Below are 19,261 nucleotides of genomic sequence, written 5' to 3' on the forward strand. Positions count from 1 at the left end.
GTATATGTGCGGCGCGTGCACACGCTCGTCGACGTAATTAGAGCCCCGATATTTATGCCCGAGCATTAACCGCTCCGTCCTTTCGCGAGCCTCTCCGGTGCGCACGCTTCGATGCACTCGCGGTATCGAAATGATACGCATCCCCCTAGACTCGTCGAGTTTAATATCGGATTCTACCTATCCCACCCCCCTACTCGTTTCTTTCCGTCTCGAATCAGACCTTTCCAACGTCCACGGACCGGGAACGAGCGTAACGAGCGACTACGACGCAACATCTGTCGAGCACGTGATACGCGAGACGCGAGAAACCGGAAGCTAGCACGCGGGACGTCTTGGGTGCTCTTCCGCGACGACCAAAGAAATTTGGGCTTAGAAACGTTCGATGGTTCGATGTATATCTGTTGTTTTACAGCATCCACGATCGTTACGTACAATTTTATTAAGCATCTCCCACTGTGAACTATATTGCAAAGTTTAAAATGCTGGTTACCGATCCACAATACGCATTTGTTTAAGCAGCGAAAGCTTTAACACGTTGACTGAAACGAAACTTTCTTTAACGTTTCAACTTGAGAATTAATTGTTTTAGTCACATTGTTAAAAGTGTTAAGGGAGGATCGATTTAAATATGTTTTGACTAGACTCGAGTAATAGTCGAACTAATGACCTGCAAGTTGTCGGTCCACGGCACAAAAGAGTTGAATTTGTACCGTTGAGCCTGACTCCCGCGACCTTAATGATCTTCTCGAAAAGTCGGAGGTAAAATGTTGCGAGTGTTTACACATAGTTAGCGAAGAATCGTGTACGAGGTACAGCGTAACGTTGGTCGCGAAAGAATCGAGTGGAACCGAACGGAAAAATATATACGGGTCCCGTTTAGAAAGAAACATGAAAGTTTGATCGTTCAACTATGGGATAACCTGTATAGTAAATCCTGAGTGGATCGAACTTCATTTCCTACGCCCGCTGCAATTGCCAGGCATTTAAATCTCGCTCGAACTGGTTCGTTCCTGAAGTTTCTATTATCGCTGTGTATCGATATTACATCAGACCCGTCAGGGATATTGTCCCGGGGCAGAAAATTATTTATTTAACCCAAAAACTCTGTTTTGTAGTATTTAAAGAATCGATTGCTTCTTTTTTCTTAATCTTAAAGTCCGGGATACTGGGAAACGATGTTTCGTAGGGAAGTCTAACGACGGAATTCTAAAAATTTTAAGTATTTTATAAGAAATACATCGAAGATCGAGATGCGAAAGCGTTCGAAGCTTTATTAGAACACGACTCGAGAGCACTGACAAAGGAGCCTGTGAAGTAAGATAAAAGGAAGGAACTCGAGCGTTGTAATATCAAAACACTTCTCAAAGGTATTACAGAATGTGGAAAATTAAAAGACTCGTTGTTAAAATAATCAAATATTGCCAGCTGGAATTCTAAACGAAGCATGATCAATCTTTGAACGTAAAGTTATTCTATCAAACTTTGTTGTAGACGTACTTGCATCGATAATTGTTTAATAAAAACTACAGGATCCGAATATGAATAAATAAATGACAAAGAAAGCTACTTCTAGACATTTTGGCTTCTGGATTCTCTCGTTGGACAAAGCACGAATGTTGTCGGAACCGAATCCGTGGTGCAAATGGAAATGCACCGAAGAGGAAGAGACACTGCAAGAATTTGTCCCAACCCCTCTTGATCCCGAGCTAAAGCAAAAACGGTTCAACCCATTTATGGAGATTTATCTCGCAGAGATTTATTAAACCGATGCTATGGAAAATAATAATGAAAGTTTTATTAAAATCGTACGTCAATTTGCACTTGAACGTATCTTCGGTTCTTTTAAAACGACCGAAAATTTTTCTTGGACACACATATTAGTCACTCACTACAGTGTAATATAGTCATTTTTCTAACGAATATACTTTGTCTTCTTTTCTTTCAGATTTAGAGAACTGTTAGAATGGTGTCGACCACGAAGACGCTGTTTTTAATGCAGCCCACCTCGATGGCTAATAGCTCGAATAATATACAATAAGAAAATATATGAAACGCCAATATAAAACAGTCTCTAGTTTTAAAAAACAGAAGGCTAGCAAAGAGGGCCTGGGAAATGTATATGCAGATGGTATTCGTCGTAGAAATAATTAAGAAACCTCCGGTACCGTGTCCCAGAAAGGGTAACTTTTCTTTTTCCCGGTTTTTTCCCGGAGTCTCTCGTTACCATTCGCGGAGCTCGCGCTCATCCGCGATCCACGACGCGTACGGGCCGCGTCCTCGGCCCCGGCGTCGTCGCGACAAACACTCAGGATTTCCAACGAGGTCTGTCGCGCAACCGATCGCAATATGCCAAGGAAATTCCATCCGCGTCGCGGCGCATAGCTCCGGGAAACCGCGTAAGGCGAAACCACCCACGGTGTTCCGTGGAAATCAAGACCCCGGGTGAGGTCGTAGCGCCTTTAATTCCGCGATTAGCCCCGTATTGGCCGCCGTTAAAGACGGTATTACCTATGCAGCCGCGCTCGTTGTTCCCGTCTCGTCCCATTTCAGCCACCTCGACCGCCCCCGGGTCGTGGCTCGTTCACCGGCGCTAATGGACCAACGGCGGTGGCTTTTGTTTCGCTCGCGTGTTCGAACCCAGCCGGGACAAATAGAACGAAGAATGCAAGGCTTATCTGGTATCGCGCTGCTCCACCGACATCTCGAGGCGGAAGGAGCCTCCTCGTCCCCTGAATCCAACAGGCGAGAGAGATAAACCGCGTAAACGTCGGAAGAAAATTTCTTAAGAGGGCACCGAGATAGCGTTCCACGAGTGCTCGTATCTGAGAGGGGCAGAGCGAGGGGGAGGGGAAGTTTACGAGGTGGCCTCGCGTAGCGGGCTAACTAGCCGTGCAATTATCCGTGACAATAGCCGCGCGTCGTCGGGGAAACGTGGCGTTGCTGCCAGTCTCCCAGCAACCGTCATCGTCGCCGACCTCGACGTTCCTTTTCTCTCTTTCCGTAAACCGGTAATGGAACGGTCACGCCGCCGCAACGGTTCGCCTCTATCTTGCCGATTCCAGATTGAATTGCTTTTTCTGGTTACCATTTTGCTACCGTTTTCTGCTGCTCGCCTCCATTTCCCTCGGATCACCGGGACGCGTACTTTTCTATCTATCGCGTTCCCTTAACCGCGAAGGGGCCGATTCGTTAACCGGAATCGTCGACGCGATCCGCGATGCGATCCACGCGGAGTCCGCCTCCTCTAACGATACGAAATGCATATTAATGCTCCGACACCGCCGGAAACAAGCTTTTACTCCCTCCGACTCTTTTTTCCAATGCTTTTTTTTCAAACTTTCCTCCTCCCCCCACCCCAACGGTGAACTATCTCGGTGGGTTCTTTTTTCTTCCGTCGTCCGAGTCCTTCCACCCTCGCGTCTCTAATTTCTAGCAACTTCCGGTGCGCTTCGCGGCCGCTTGCTCGCTTTCCCCGTGGAAGAGACCAGCGTGTTTTAGCCCCTGGACATCGTTAGCCGAGCGAAGGTCGAAAACGACCGTCCGTTTTGGAGGCTCGCGGAAAATTCGACGAACAGCGAACCCGGTGCGCTTCGACGAGTTTTCGAGCACGCCTGGCTAGCGTGTTTCGGAATTCTTGCCCCTAAACTTGTCGCGAACTTATCTCCCGCAGCTTCCAGGGGCTGCTCGCGCGAACCCCGACGTTATCAAGGTTCGCGGACGGCCGAGATTCTTATCTAGATTAAAATTTTAAATAACGAACGCGGGACAAACAACTTTTTGCGCCTCGCTCGCCGTGTAAAAATTAAAACTTAAATTGTGGAGCGAATGCTTAACGAGCGTTTAACGAGAAACTCTAAAATGTCTGCTTTAACATTTCTGTTTTCGAATATCGAGACTAAATCCGACGGTTCTATGCTGTCGACTAGGGAATTCGCATTGCGTTCATTTTTCTGATTTGTGAGAATCGTCATGTTGCTTCTTGCAATACTCACGAACCTTTACACCTATTCCAACATCCATAGCTGTTGAAATATTCAGCAAAGCGATAGTGTCACCGTTGAGTGTGCATGTGGCAATGCCTGCAGCTATTGCAACTATTTTTATGCGACTCGAAAGCATCTTCGGTTCAGTCTTCCTCGCAAATGAATTGAAACTTTCATTATTATTCCAGTGACAGGCGCCGATGCATCATTCATATAATTTTGTCCTTGAAAGATCTTCGTACACGATCGTTCCTGCAGCTCTGTAGCCAAGCAAAGATATTTTATACGCATCTACGCCCAATTGTCCAAAAACACTTTCGTTTAATAATGGTACGCTCGTGTAACTTCAATGGCCATTAATAGCAAGAGACACTTAAGTTATCCACATTTTTCTACGTTGGAAATTGTCTTGCGCGACCCATTTGGATCGTAAGACGATCCTCCAAGAATTATACCTCGGGCTTTAGAAAACCCTGTCGCGGAGTGTAAATTTACATTTATATAAAAGATTGCGGCGCTAAAATTTTAGCAATCGAGCCTCATCCGTCTTCCTCTCGAGTTTTAAATTAAGATCCACGCCTTCTGGGAATAATCAAGTCTTTCTCCAGAGTCGTTCGAGCGTAAAATTGTATTAAACGTTCGACCTTTCGAACGAATCCTTTTCAAACAATTATGAAATCGTCTACAAATAATGTTCGAGATCTATCAGGAGTAGAATGCAATTCTTTGCAACACGATACATTTTGATTTTGTAATTCGATTTGGAAAATTTTCGTTTTCTAGAACGAAGTACCATGCTATAAAAAAAACCTTAAAGCTCGTACACAGAGCAGAGTCTACTCCTGTCAATGCATTTTTTATGACAGCTTCGTGCAGCTAATGGGAGCAAAAAAATTCCATAAAAATTTACGATACATCTATAACGATAAAAAATGTATCAGGCATTAAACAAAAGTAACAAAATGGTCCCGTAAAAGTAGAACTACATTCTGATTTTCTTATTTACCAACTCGGCGGTGATACGACAAAAATACATACTTAATATGTAACGATTCGAGGCGCGAAGCATCGCGTGGAGCAACGGGTAAAAGTGTCGATGCCTCTCGAGCTGTCATCGTTCGGTCCCGAGTCGGCGACAACGCGCGAGACAGTATCGCGCGGAGGAAAAATGAGGCGGAGATAAACGTCGGATGACCTCGTCTTTTTCTGAACGGACTGCCACGCGCGTTGAGCTTAACAGAGACTAAGGGAGGCCGTACGGTAAACACAGAAGACCCGCAGAAGACGCTGAAAGAAAATATAGCGGGCGCGGAAAAGGGGTGGCAAGGGGATGACGACGGTCGATGGCGAGGCTGGAAAGTAACTCTGCCGTTCGTTTTCTTCTTCTTTACCTCTTATTCAGCGACTTCGTTTGCGCTTTCGCGATTAGAATTGACCTTACGCTTTTTCCCGCGCGAAAGAGAGGAAACTTTCTCGAGACCGTCCCTCAAAGGACGCCGACGAGAAAGCTCGAGTTTAAGGAACGGAGCGATACGCGGCGCGCGAACGCTATCGATCGCGACCCAATCGTTTAAATCCAGTTAACGGTGTCTTTGTAGCACCCTAGAACTCTTTCCGTGCCCGGCGAATTACAGGTTTTTGGGAAACGAGGTCGCTTTCTACGGGCAGCGACGAATCGTTTGCTTTTCGACGATCGAACGGCTAAATCTGAACGAGATCTCAGCCGTCCCGACGCGCCCGTCGATGACTAGAACGCTTCACGGAAACGAACGGCTGCCGACCGAATTAATGAGGGGTAATTTAAACGTTATACATAATTCACCGATAAGTCCTCGATATATATCTGCCACGAATTCGCGTTGCTCGTGCAACGACTGAGGTACACAAACGCGAACGGATGGAAAGTATCTTGATCCAAATGTTTCTTACGCCATCTTTCTTTCGACCGCCGAAAATAAATGAAAGGAAACGTTCGATGCTCGAGTTATGCGACAGAGTCTTTGATAGAAGTTCGTGCCTTGCGCTACCAGAAGATTATTGGCATTATCGGCATTATCAACTTTAACGCGATAAATTATGAGGCGCTCAGGCGTCGTAAGCACGTTAAACCTTTGGCTGCGGACGACTCTGACGCAAGAGTACGTTATCTGAGACTTTTTCATTGAATAAATGTATTATCTCTTTCCGGTTGTAATAATTGTAAACACGGGTATCTCGTTTGGTCGGGATTATTTTTGCTCGCACAACGGTTGACGTGCAACGAATCAATGGTTGCCTAGAACGCGTATAAATTTCAGCTTATCTGAATGAATATTTTTTATCTTGGTGTTGGTACATTTTGCTTGTAACTCGGTGTGATATTTTTCCGGAACAGACAATATTATATTGTTGGCTTGAAGAATACTATAGCAACGCACTGAATAAAACATGATATAAATCTAATTTATGTCGTAATTTACTGTACAAACGATGATCTTGTCGTCAGACGCCTTTATCAGGATATAAACTACCCCTAAGCGTTTAAATACTCGAGGAAAAGGCTTGAAACGTGAAAAGGAATTCATAAAATGCTTAAGGAACCTAATAATTGGACGTAAATTATTTTATAATGAGAGTTTATTAGCTTTACGACCTCCCATAACTTTGATAATTGCTTTATTCAGTTAAAATTCTAAGTCGATGTCGTTAATGGTTACCGAGAAAAAAAATTGTAAAAAAGACCAAGCCCTTTGTCGAACGATAATTGGGATAAAAATGGAGGGTCCAAAATGATTTGTGATTTTTAAACATTTTTACACTCGTTTGAAGGTTTCGAACATAGTCTTTCGTACATAAAATAAATAAGAATATCAATTATATCAAATGATTAGAACTTTGTGTGCATGTTTCTAGCCTCTTCTAAGAATTTTTTTTAACACTCAGGTTTATTCAGGTGGTTTATTCCCCGATAAGGATGACTAATGACAAGAACATTATTCATACAGTAAATTATGACGTGAATCAAATTTGTACGAAGTTGTATTGTATATTGCAATATTCTTTAAGCTAACAATATGACAGGAATTTTTATGCCCCTTCTTATGAACTTTGATGGATGATTTCAGTCCTTAAACGTGCAAACATGCTGAAATAAAAAATGTACGCGTCACAAAAGAAACAAAGCCAGAAAGCTGAAAACATCTCCCGTTTAATGTTAGGTTTGATTCGTCTTGGTGTTACGATCTTTATGCTGTACCATGATATTTCGCCATTTCTCGTTTTTACGACTTTTATATTCGTCTCGTAGTTTTTTGTCAACCAGCTCTAAAACTTGTACTTTCACAATCCCTGGTGGTTCTCCTTGTTCGATTATTGCGACGCGATCCTCGTCTTTCTTCTCGATTATTCTCACTCGTTTCGACGTTTCCGAAATCCGTGTCTCGTCTGCTTTTACTGTTCTCGTAAATTCGACCACATTACTCTTCCGTTCCAAGGTTTTGGTTGGCTGATTCTTTGTCTCTGCTGTCTTGTTCGCAAGACCCTTGCCTCAGAGTCTCCGATTTATCTGTGTAATTCACTATTCTCCGATCTATCCCATCGGCTCGATAATGCTCCAATCGCCCAGCTGTCCAAATCTGTGACTGCTTACCATACTAATAAATGTCGAGCGATTTAAAAACCAATTTTAACGATTTCGCAACTAAAACAGCTCCATAAATCTTTCGAAAATATCTTGAATATTTAACAAATGTGAAGTTACAAAAATAGAAATATATTGAAACGACTGGTATAATTCCAGCGAACTTCCAATCGAAATGAATAATTTTCTCCGTTCCAGTCGCGAAGGAAAATTCGTTTTGGATTGATTTCCAGTAATTTCACTCTGATTTCGTATTGATTTCACGAAGGAGGGTCCGCGGTTTCTGAGTGCAAATAACCCCTCGATTCTATAGCCCCCTTTCCCTATGTGTCTATCTACCATTATAACTCTCTCCCGGTGAATACACGCTCCATAGATTCCTATACCCTGTTTAAGCATGCAACTCGTTGTTTTACTCTTTCACTTTTTCCGTAATATCACATTTTCCTATTCCCCTTGTGCATAACAGAATTCTTTCATTCATCTTACGTTCGAGTTAAATTACAGGTTAGAATTAAATTACGTCACGTTATACAACAGCCTCGGGTCCGTAACTAATAATAAAACGTAGAATACACTGTTGGGAGTCAGAAAATTGGAGGCAATGCGTCGGGGAATCATTCAACGATCTGAGAATCACTTGATCTCGTTCTCGACGCGCATCTTTGAATTAAACGTAACCCAATTATATTTGGACACCGAAATGGAAATCGATCGCGGATTGAGCTTACCATTGCCAGCAAGTGAAATAATATTTCCGTGATGTTTTAAAACGGTATTATGAATTCGCCTGGCCCGTTCTACGCGTCGATTAACTCCAATGTATACACGGGTGTATTTATAAACTGAACGGTACATTAATTTTGTATTTTAAAACTAATTATCCATTCCAGGCCGCGAGCAGCGTCGGCGATTTCAATTTTTTTTTTTCATAAACCTATCGCGGACATTGATTATAACGTAAAACATCGAGCAATCGTATTCGTGCGCTTCGTGTTTCATTTCCCACGGTTCTCGATACGAGGGGTTTGCCGATTATTCGACGACGCGGGGGCGGAGAATGCAACACGTTATATAGAAACGCGTAACTCTATGCATAATATAGGTTCGTCTTATTGATTCGTCGCGGATACGACAACGACGCGAAAAGATACGTAACCTACTTGTATATTATAATACACATTATTGCTGTGGGGAACAAAGTTTTACGCGGGAAAATAAATCGAAATTGTAAAATAACATTTTTCCGACTATCCCACGCGAAAGAAAAATTACCGGGTTCGCGGGCATATCGGCATATCGTTGCTATTTGTAAACACAACACGAGATATCTGTATCGAAATTCGTTCACGAAATTATGGTCCGAAAGTCCGTAAACAGAGTTCACGAATTTTGTGTATCTACGCATCACATTTTCAAAGCGGTTGCGTGATTACAAAACACGCGTACATTTTTGTTTCCTTCGGTGAAAAGTAACCTATCAAATTTTTTTTTTTTGAAACTGAAAAATGCACTATTTGAACGCGAATGCGCTATTGCGTCAATGGAAATTTATTTAGACGGTAGTTAAATGCAATTCACATTGCGAGTAATAAATTCAGAGTGGCGACTGAAGCCGAAAAGTGCGCGCTTTTTCAGTTTTTTCGCCGTATCTCCGAAACTATACGAAATTTCGCTAAAGAAGGAAATGTTTCATGCTTTATATTATTTTTCAACGAAAAAAGTGACGTCCTGCAGAGCTCGCTGCCATAAATAGGACGGGAGATACAGCATTTCAAAGTTGGACGAAAAAAGCACAAACTGAAATATAGCTGGGGAGTTTACTACGATAAGTATAATAAAACATTTTAGAACGAAATAAGGGCGAGATAATACCGATGTGACGAAATCGATCGAAAAGTAGATATTTGGCGATAAAAATTATATTCTCATCTTATTTTTCTACATATAATTTATCAAATTGCACATTCGTGGGGCAGAATATCAGACAGCGAAGACAAAACGTGCGGCTTTGTCTCGTATTTAACCAGACCGGATCGTTCTCGAGCAGGCGAAACACGATCAAATTTACGTGGTCCGCAGCGATTCGTTCAAATCTTAGGCAACAGTTTCGCACAGGAGCGCAGTATCCGTTAATTAGTACGCAACGCGAACGATAAATCTATTTTTTTTGCGATTTTATTGCACTTTGGGGCGCGATCGCCCCTATCGTCCTGCCCACGGATCCGCCATTGCGCCGTTACCACCGCATCGTCCTATATATTTCGTCGACGTCGGGACCAACGAGGCGTTAAATTCGAAAGGTTAACACCGCAAAGACGTCTCTCACAGTCGATCAGGGGACAACTGTCGCGGAAGGAGTCGATTAAGGAGGACCTCTGTCTCTGAAACGTCCCGGGGAAACGCGGCTTCTACTTGTACTTGTCGGGAACGTCGCGCAAGAAGCGAAGAGAGGACAGGACAAAAACCGCCCGGATAAGTTTGTTCTCGCGAGAGAAGTTTACCTTTCGTTAGGTAGGAGTGCTCGCCACGGTTTCAGAAGACACCGGAGTATCTAGTTACTCGGTTCGCTCGAGTGACCCTCGTTTTCCCTGGGAACGCGCGGAGACGACTCCCGTCCTCGGGACGATTAACGCGTCGCTCCGTTCGATGTCCACCCGACTTCTCGATTCCTCCTTTCTCGACGTCCATCTTCCTTTAACTCTGTCCCGCTATTGAACACGTTGGACGTTGGGTTCGTGTACCTGACGATAATTCGAAATCGACGAATTTCAGCGGACCATGAAATTGGAGAACTTGGATTTCCAGTTTTTGATCAGGAGATCGTCGATGTTTACACAGTACTTTGATTGTTTTATATGGGGGAGTTTTGACAGAATTGGAAGCCCACTAGGTTAGGAATTGTTTTACATTTACCGTGTCTCAGACTATAAGTTGATTACGAGATTAGGAATATTTATATTCACACCGTTGGTTTTTCCACTCTCTTAGAACAGTCTAACAACGCGTATTAAAAATACTAAAACTTTAGACACGTGCAGTTCCGAAACTACTAGCGATTTATTAATTATTGAGGTATTGTTAGAAGCGGCAAAGCTTCTTCTTTGAAATGGTTTTTGGTTTTTGACGATCCGACGTTCCGTTTTGGAGATATCGCAATTTATGTAAACGGGTATTTTTCTTAATTTGACTATCTCTGTCTCCGTCTGACGCGTCGCGTCGGGCCTCCCTCTCGCACGTGAGTCGAGACAGTCTCGCGACCAGGAAGTCGTAGTATTTCCAAGAATTTACTACGCGCTATCTAGTATTTACGCGCACGGCCACTGACTTCGCGTCAATGAACGTAAACAAATGCTTCGGACCCTTCTATCTCCGAAACTAGCCACCGCATCGACTTGAAACTAAAATCGCTATATCTCCGGAACTAATTACGCTATCGCCTTGTTCGAACGCTCATTTTAAAGGGCATTTCATCCTCTATCCGATGACACTATCACCTATTATTATTAATGCCGTCTTCTATATTTATTTTGATATTTACTTTGACTCTATGCACCCAAAGAAGTTTTAGCAATTCCTATCGATCATACGACTAGTGTACGATAAAACTAGATTATGAATTGTTTATTTAATTGAAAATGTCAATTCATTGACTATGAATTAACTACGGCATTGACTTGAAACAAAATTCGTTTCCAAAGGCGTTTTATTTTCTATCCGATGAAAATTAAAAAGTTTATTAATTTTATTCCGTACTCCCATATATACTCGTCGCACCGTGCGTCGATCGTTAGATAAGTTTTTAGATTGGGTTGGTCATCTAATACTACAAAATGGATTGCATCGAAAGAACGTAGACAAGAAAAGGTGCTCCGTCGTTGTTTTATTTCCACGCAGCGAGAGGTGAAATAGAATTAGCTCGTCGTTTAACGCGTAGAACGACGCCGTCCCGACTCCAATTACGTTCGATCGCGAGTAAGTTTTCTCTCCGGGTCGTGAATCGAGTCTGCTTTTCATTAAGCCACTCGTCGAGGGAGAAGAGCGCAAGGTTCTCTCGTAGGGGCACGCGCGTTCGCGAAAAACGAATGAAAAATATTGACTCGGTCACAATCACGGGCGTATCTCGGATAAAATAGGATAAGGTATCCCTGGTTGGCTCGTAGGGTGCGTCTCGGCGGATCGCCGGACGCCGGGATCGAGAGTACCGGGGCCAAGTTATACGCCGGGATTACGAGATTGCCACCAGGGGATTACGAGGATAGCTCCCGGAACGTCCAATCTCAAGGATAAACACTTTCCTACGCTCTTGGTCTCGCTCCCTCGGCTACCGGAGGCCTCCTCTCGGAGGATTCGCGGAGGCTTGGCCCGATCCAAGCTATCCTCGCTTCTTCTTTTCCTCGTCGAGTCGTCGGGAAGACGTAGGGGAACGACGCCCTCCGCCTTATTGAGAGACCGTGTTCCCTCTTCCCCGCGGTTTTCCCGACGCCTCGCCGTTCGACTTACCTCCAGGGACACCGGAAACGGGGGAACGGCCGCGATCCTCGGCATTCCCGGGCGTCTATCGGGAAAGTTGACGCGAGAGAAGAAGTCTTAACGACTGCTTGGGAGAAGTTGCGAGGCGATCGACCGACACGGAAAGTCGCGGACGGTTCGCGCGACCGCGAATGGCTCGATAAACGGGAACAAAGGGTCCGAACAGGGACGATGGAGGCGGAGGCGGTTATATCCTCGAGCTATTCGAGAACTAGTTTTATCGGGCTCGTTCGTACATCGTGGCATTCAGCGCCGCTTAGGAACACGTTGCCCGCCAGGGCGTCGATTCGGGACGTCTCCTCTGCCCTCGACGCCATTTTTCCTACGGTTGTTCGCCCTCTCCGTATCGCTCGGGAAAAGCCCGGATAAACTTCTTCGCCGGCTGGATGCGCTCGAGCGTAACGATCCTCGCGCGTTCGGTCGCTCGCGCCGCGATCCCTTCGTCCACCCGCTTCTTCTACCCCCGGCTTCTTTTCTCGCGAACGCCCCCGCAGAAAGCTCGTCGGAAAGTTTTGCCCGCTGACGGGAAAGTAACGCGAGCTCGCGGTGAAATTTACGCGATCCGGTGCTCGCGGAGCATTCTTTATAGAAACGGGGGATGCGAGGGCTGATGATATCGCGGCCGACGAACACCCGGGAGAACGCGAAGGGGGCTGGAAAAGTTCGGAGGTGGAGAGAGGGTTTACTACGAAGCATGAGCCAGGTAGTAGCTAGCCTAGTAAGTTGCATCGTTACTCGACCATAAACACGCGGATTGCGTAACGACGCGAACGCTGTGCCCATAAATAAGACGAGCGGCGAGCGAGCCGTCGAACTTTTCTGAGGATTAACGTTCACGGGGTGGACGAGTTTTCGACAACCCCGTCTCTCTCGACAAAGTCAGGGTTAATCATTACCATTTTCTTTTTTAGCTAGCATTTAAATCACGTTTTGCGACAACGAGTACGATCAAGGGGCGAGACTCGTGTAAAATGATAAAACTAGAAGCGATATTTGACAATTTTTTTACAGCATAAGGATTCGATGAAATTTTTTGTCACTTTCCACGTGTTCAAAGTCTGTCTAGAGTTAAATTAACACAGAGTTAGTCAACCATCTTTGGAAATTATTAGCGGGAGCTCGACCGAAATCCCAGGTCGGTCGATCGAATGTAAGTGGTGAGTTCTGGGAATACATTATTGCTATCTGTAGGTCGATCTACATTAACGAGAAACACTTTGGGATCTGAGAAACGAACAATTGAAAAAGTAGATCGTGTTCGTAATATGCATTAAGGAAGTTCAGTAGATGTACGAAGTACTTAAAGTAGCAATGTGGAAGATGCTAATCGAATAATCAAACAGTTGAAGGATAAGTTTCGCGTAGAACCGAATAACTCTCCAGATATCGTTCCATTTTGTTTGATTCGATCGTTGGTTACTAGATTAATTTCGACGAACGAGAATTGTGCACCACTTTTTCCAATTCCAAAACCATTCTTTCTCTTTGATTGCAATAATGTACATGAAACGTACAATTTTAATTTCCATTTGCGTCTAATATTTGCCATGTACATAGTGATTTTCAAGTATGCATATCATGTCGTAATAATCGACGTTCATAAAAAGGTTTTCAATAATCAGAGTTTACTGTATTTGCAAATTTACGTCTACAAAGTCACCTATTCGAGACTCTTTGAAATTCTTATAAACGAAAATATAAATGTATCCACATTTTAAGACTTTTATTGTATTATACAAGAAAAGTTCTTATTAAAGAACATTGAATTTAATTATTATTCGGTTCGATGGAAAAGTTTAACGTTCGCTCGCCTAGAATTTCAAAATTTAATTATCGCCACCATTGTTCTAAAAAATATTGAACATACACGTACGTATAATAGACGCTTTCGAAACGATCCATACTTGAATATCCGAAATTTATGAATTTTGTTCGAGAAAACTATTACTGAGCAGGAAATTAATATGGAATTTTATTAACTCGAGTACCGTTTCAGAGCTCGAAAGAAAAATTAATTTTGTTGCGTACATAACGAACGTCACATCGACAAAAAAATACTATAAACGAAGTTTCGGGTTTGGAACCCGAGGAAACACGTTACGCGCGCAACAAATATAACGAATCGTGTTTAAAATAGACGATCTATTTTACGTGCGCGTAAACAAACGCGGTACTAGCCATTGTCGCAATATGCAGAACGCCATATTCAAAATATTCAATTGGCCTGTTTAATACATTTTATTTGCCCATAATTGGAAGTGTGCAGTCGAATAAAATCACTATAAATGCGTGGTCTGCGGCTGTCGGTTTTCCGAGCGGCGGTAACAAATGCGTTCGAATTTCAATAGCTCTCGTTGCATTTTTGATTTACGAGAAATGCGACAAAATCGATGCTGGGAACCTGTTACTCGAGAATCCACCTTTAACGTGTCGGAGGGTGACCGACGCGGATCAGAGCCAAAGTTCTGAGAAACTTCTCGTCTCCGGAGGAACCCGGGATCTTCATTCTACTTCACTGTTATCCCGAAAACATATTGTCGGGGCGAGTTAACTCGAGGGTTCCGACATCGTTGCTCCGTCCGATGGCAAGAATCCTCAATCGTACCTTTTCTCGGTCTTCTCGGAAGCTAAAAATCCTGCGCTGACCCGCACAATGGCAGCCTTGTGCGTCGGTTCCCGGAATCCCCGCGTTCAAAAGAGCTTCCTAGCGCGAGCACGAAAATTCTTCCGAGACTGCGTTTGGAAGTTTGTAATGCACCGAGGACAGGGAAGCTTCTAGCACGGATTGTCGACCGCGATCTGATCGATCCCGTGGAAAACGATCGTAATACCTTCGGGGTCGGATGTCGAGGAAGGTCTATAGGCTGTTCCAGGAAAGGAATAGGTTCGCTTGGACTTCTGACGAGGACTTGTTCGATAGCTGCGATCGAGAGACCCACGAACTGACTTTTTAACTGCAATTAGGGCAGACCCTATTACGTTTGCTCGCGCTAGAATTTTCAGTTCCGACGAATCGAAGGAAACTTCCCAATCTACGGAGACCGAGTTTCTTGTTCGAGGGAAAATTTGCGCCCTGGCAAAGTTTCCAAACGAACGGGGAAGAATATTATTATTTAATAACGCTTACGGGCCGGGTCTTTCGACAGCGTTGCTTTAAATAACTCTTGGTTTTCCGAATCGAAGCATGCGGCGAAGAACCGGTTGAGAAAATGCAATAACGAACGAACGGTATGGCGTTGAACCCTGCCGCAGTTCAAAAATTATTTTCTACCGGGCAGAAACAAACGAGGAAAGTTGTTAAAGCGAAAGGTGAACCGTCCGACGAATTTAATTATTTTACGTGCCGTGATATTTCTATTTTCAGAGGCATACTTAATTTTCTTCCGACTTAATTACTGAACGTTCATTATATTTATTATAATAATTAACGAAACGTAGATAAGTTTACTACGTAAAATAAAAACGAGTAGATTTTGTATTCTAAGTATTCAAACGTATTTCCGAAACTGCCTCTGTCGTTTCGTTCGAACGTTACTCAAAAGCAAGATGGTAACTCTTGTTTTACGACACGCTGTATAATTCTCGGATAACGCGCGTCTCGTGATTCGCGGTAGAACCAAGAACGGAGTCCATTCTTCGCTCAAAGGCGCGGAATCCATCCCGTTCGTGGTTGTACCAGGAAATCGAAGACGCGCCGTGCATTACGGAATTAATGGTACCGAGTATTTCGTTGATGCGTCTTCCGAAACTTCGCCGATTCCGCGAATCTAGCCGGAAAGAAGTCGAACATACTCATTGTTGTGGACATCAGTGTGAATACATATGTATAGAGCGATTCTCCGTTAGAACGTAATCGTAATTATGAAAATATCTAGGCATAGGGATCACCACTATGATAAGCAGCCAAGCGTAAAAATTGGTCTGGTGGTTCTTCAAGAATGCAGTTATTGTAGTAAGGGGACCAGATTAACCATATTCCAAAATTGGAATTTATTGGAATTTTCTATACAAAAATTTGCAGGCAAGGAAATATAAAATAAAATATGCATAACTAATTCCGCGACTCTGTTTTCGACTGTGTGTCGTTAAACAGTACGGTACGGGGCGATAGAAATATTGAAGAGGGTTCGATCCGCGCACGGTTCGGTCTCAATTTCCGCAACTGTTCCGATTAAATAAGAGGCGTCGCGCAAATGGGTCATCGTTTTCGAAGTCGAGCATCGAGCTTTGTAAGAGGAATGAAAGACGGTCGCGCGGCGGAGGCAGAGAAAGTAATACGCATCGATTACGTCGGTTAAAATCCGAAACGAAGAGGAATCCAGGGGGAATACAGACGGCGGGTAGGGACGCGCGCGTTTCTCCGGCAATGAGTCCGGGACTCGAGAGTGCTAAAGGTGGATTCTCGGTTGGAAGGCCTCCGGAGAAAGAGACCGGGGAAGAAAAAGAGTGGAAAAGAGAGAGAGGAGAAGGGAAAGAGAAAGAGGGGCGAGAGGACAGGAAGGAGGCGGGGATGCAGAGGCAGAGAAGGTAACGGCGCGGTAGGAGCGGCAACCGGCTCGACTGGAATCCAATGGCGCGAGGCCAAGAATTTTCAGTTTTCATCAGGAATTTTCCGTCTCGGCGGTGTGTGTGACGGGCTTCGCCGTTGTGCCCGCAAAAACATCACAGGTCGGGAAGGGGGGGGGGGGGGAGGGGTGTTCACGGGGCGCGGACCAAGCCCGGGGAACGAACAACAAACGACGGGAACGGACAAAAACCAGAGACCTCGGAGTGGCCGTGGAAAAATGGCATCGAAGTTGTCCCGAGGAGAGCGACGGGACGAAGAAACCGACGCGGAGTGTATTCCCCCGGTTGAAAACTGGCGAAAAAATGCGACCGCGGGTCTCTTGTCTTCCGTTAAAAAGCCGGAGCGACGAGAGCGTTCGCATTCGTGGCACGGAACGTTCGCCGCTAGCCGACCTCGGGCCCGCGGGCGTTGCTTCTTCGCCGAGCAAGAAACGATTTTCGCGCCAAAAAATAGCTCGCGTCGCGTTTAAATACCGAAAGAATAACGGAGGCCCGATTCCACGGTCGACTCTTCGAATCGAAGCCGTTCAGGTTCGATCCTATTATCAGTTTACGCAATCCCGACCAACAGTTGTCGGCGACACCTTTCTCGATAGATACACCGTACAATGGCGTGGAACCTCGACCACGATTATAAACCGAAATACTCAATGATCGAGTATAAGCGTCTTCCCTTTGTTCGAATCGATACTGTGCACCGATTCCACGGTGTTCGAAGAGATCGAACGCTCGGGTTCTTTCGCGTATGTCGTACAGCGTGTCACCGCGCAGTAAATAAATAATAGATTTGCCGAGAGTCGCGGCATCGAATCGATATTCCCGTATTGCACGGTCGTCGCGCGAATTCCGTTCGTTTCCGCGTAAACAAGCCAACGAAAAAGAAGATTCCCCAGCGGTTGCGTCGATCCACGACCTCGTTACGATTCAACGTCCACGCTCTCTCGATCGTGGATCGCGCTCGCCGTGCGCCATTTAAATCGCTCGCCTCGAATTAACATTCGTACGGGGCCCGAGCGCCCCCGGGAAACCCACGTCCTACGCCAATGGGCCGAGAAGTGGGACCGGTGTGACGGGTTCGCAGATGCGAGGCCCTCGGCCAGGCTCGAGCTGCTATCCTCCACGCACCTCGACGTGTACATACGGCGCGCTCGAAGCAGCCTGCGATCTCTGCACGGCGTCGTTTCCTCGAGGAAATCGCGGATAACGGTCGATCTCGCTGCTACACGTTCCGAGAAACAAAGACCACACCGTCTCGTACTCGTTCTAATCGCTGTACACTCTGTTAATTCCGAGTAATCGCTAGCCCGATTTCGATTTCGTGCCCAGAGGCACGGACGCGTAACGGCAGATTCCAGTCGCCGTTGGATGGCTCTCCGTTCGTAACCAGCCTCATCGATCATCGAGGAATTTTATCTCGATCGAGGAAAGAGAATTTTTAGGAGGTCTTTGGAGATTTACTGCAAAATTGCGAATATGTCTCGAAACGTTTTGCGCTGTATTTTATATTCATTCGTGACGATCTAACGTTAAACGAATAATCTCTGCTGGAACTGGCTACCGAGTTACGTCATGGTTGCAGCATAGTTATATTTAAGCCCGAGTTCCCAGGACAAAGGAGTCGTTTTTCATAATGATGGAAAGGGCCGTGTAGGGCTAAACACATTGGGCTCTGTTCGTTTCTAGACCCAACGGGTTGCAAAAAATTCTAGAAGAAACCACGCTTGAAATTCGATCTGCCACGGAAACAATGAGGGTTCTATTTCACGTCGCTTAAGAAAGGGACGCTTGGAACGCGATGGAAGGCCCGTGAGGCCCTCAGACATTTTTCACATACAGATAAAATTTAAAAACTCTGTACTTATGTTTCTTCGTAATGTTTAGATACCAGTATTGTATTATAATCATTGCAATCAATGTTTCCGTTTAAATGAATAAATTAGAGCCAAACAGCGTGCACTGCAGTAGGAGACAGTCCGTCTTAAATGTGTCTGCGTGCGTGTGGACGTAGCATACATGTTAGAATGCTGATGTTTCATCGATTGTCTACTATTACTAGTTACCCAGTGATTGAATACCTTCACTTGTCTAATCAGTGACTGTTGACTTAAATGTATGTCTGTAGTCAATGCATTCACGTTCGATAAAAGTGTATTTATATCTATTTTCAAGACACGTATAATTCTCTATTTTCCTTCCTTTGTGGCAAGATTCGTTTCTCGATCTACAAGATACATTGTTCGTCAGACGTACGAGAATTCGCTGTCGAGAAGCAGTGGAAAGGAATGTTAAAACTAATTCGTAAAGATTGCATTTTAATTCGCGCGTACAACGGTAATTAAATCGTAACACGTGCACAGCAACTTCCAGCGCGAACGAATGTCGAAAATAAACAATATCTGCTAACGACTGGCAGCGAAGGCGCACTTTCGCCGGAGAATGTGAACTAGAAACATTAAAGTACACATTCGCTAGTTAAATTACTAAAAGTAAACGCTAAACTGGTGAGCGTATATCCGCGCTGACCGACTACTTTTACGGTAACGTATACATCGACGTTGGT

General features: G+C 44.6%; 1 protein-coding gene across 2 annotated transcripts in view; it reads left to right on the forward strand.

Moving 5' to 3' along the window:
• The window catches only part of Ed (hemicentin protein echinoid), an 89,386-nt gene that overhangs the window by 44,262 nt on the left and 25,863 nt on the right, over positions 1-19,261 (forward strand). The gene's annotated exons all lie outside the window — the stretch shown is intronic.

The sequence above is a fragment of the Colletes latitarsis genome, chromosome 9 (assembly GCF_051014445.1).
Source record: "Colletes latitarsis isolate SP2378_abdomen chromosome 9, iyColLati1, whole genome shotgun sequence".
NCBI classification, from domain to species: Eukaryota; Metazoa; Arthropoda; class Insecta; order Hymenoptera; family Colletidae; genus Colletes; species Colletes latitarsis.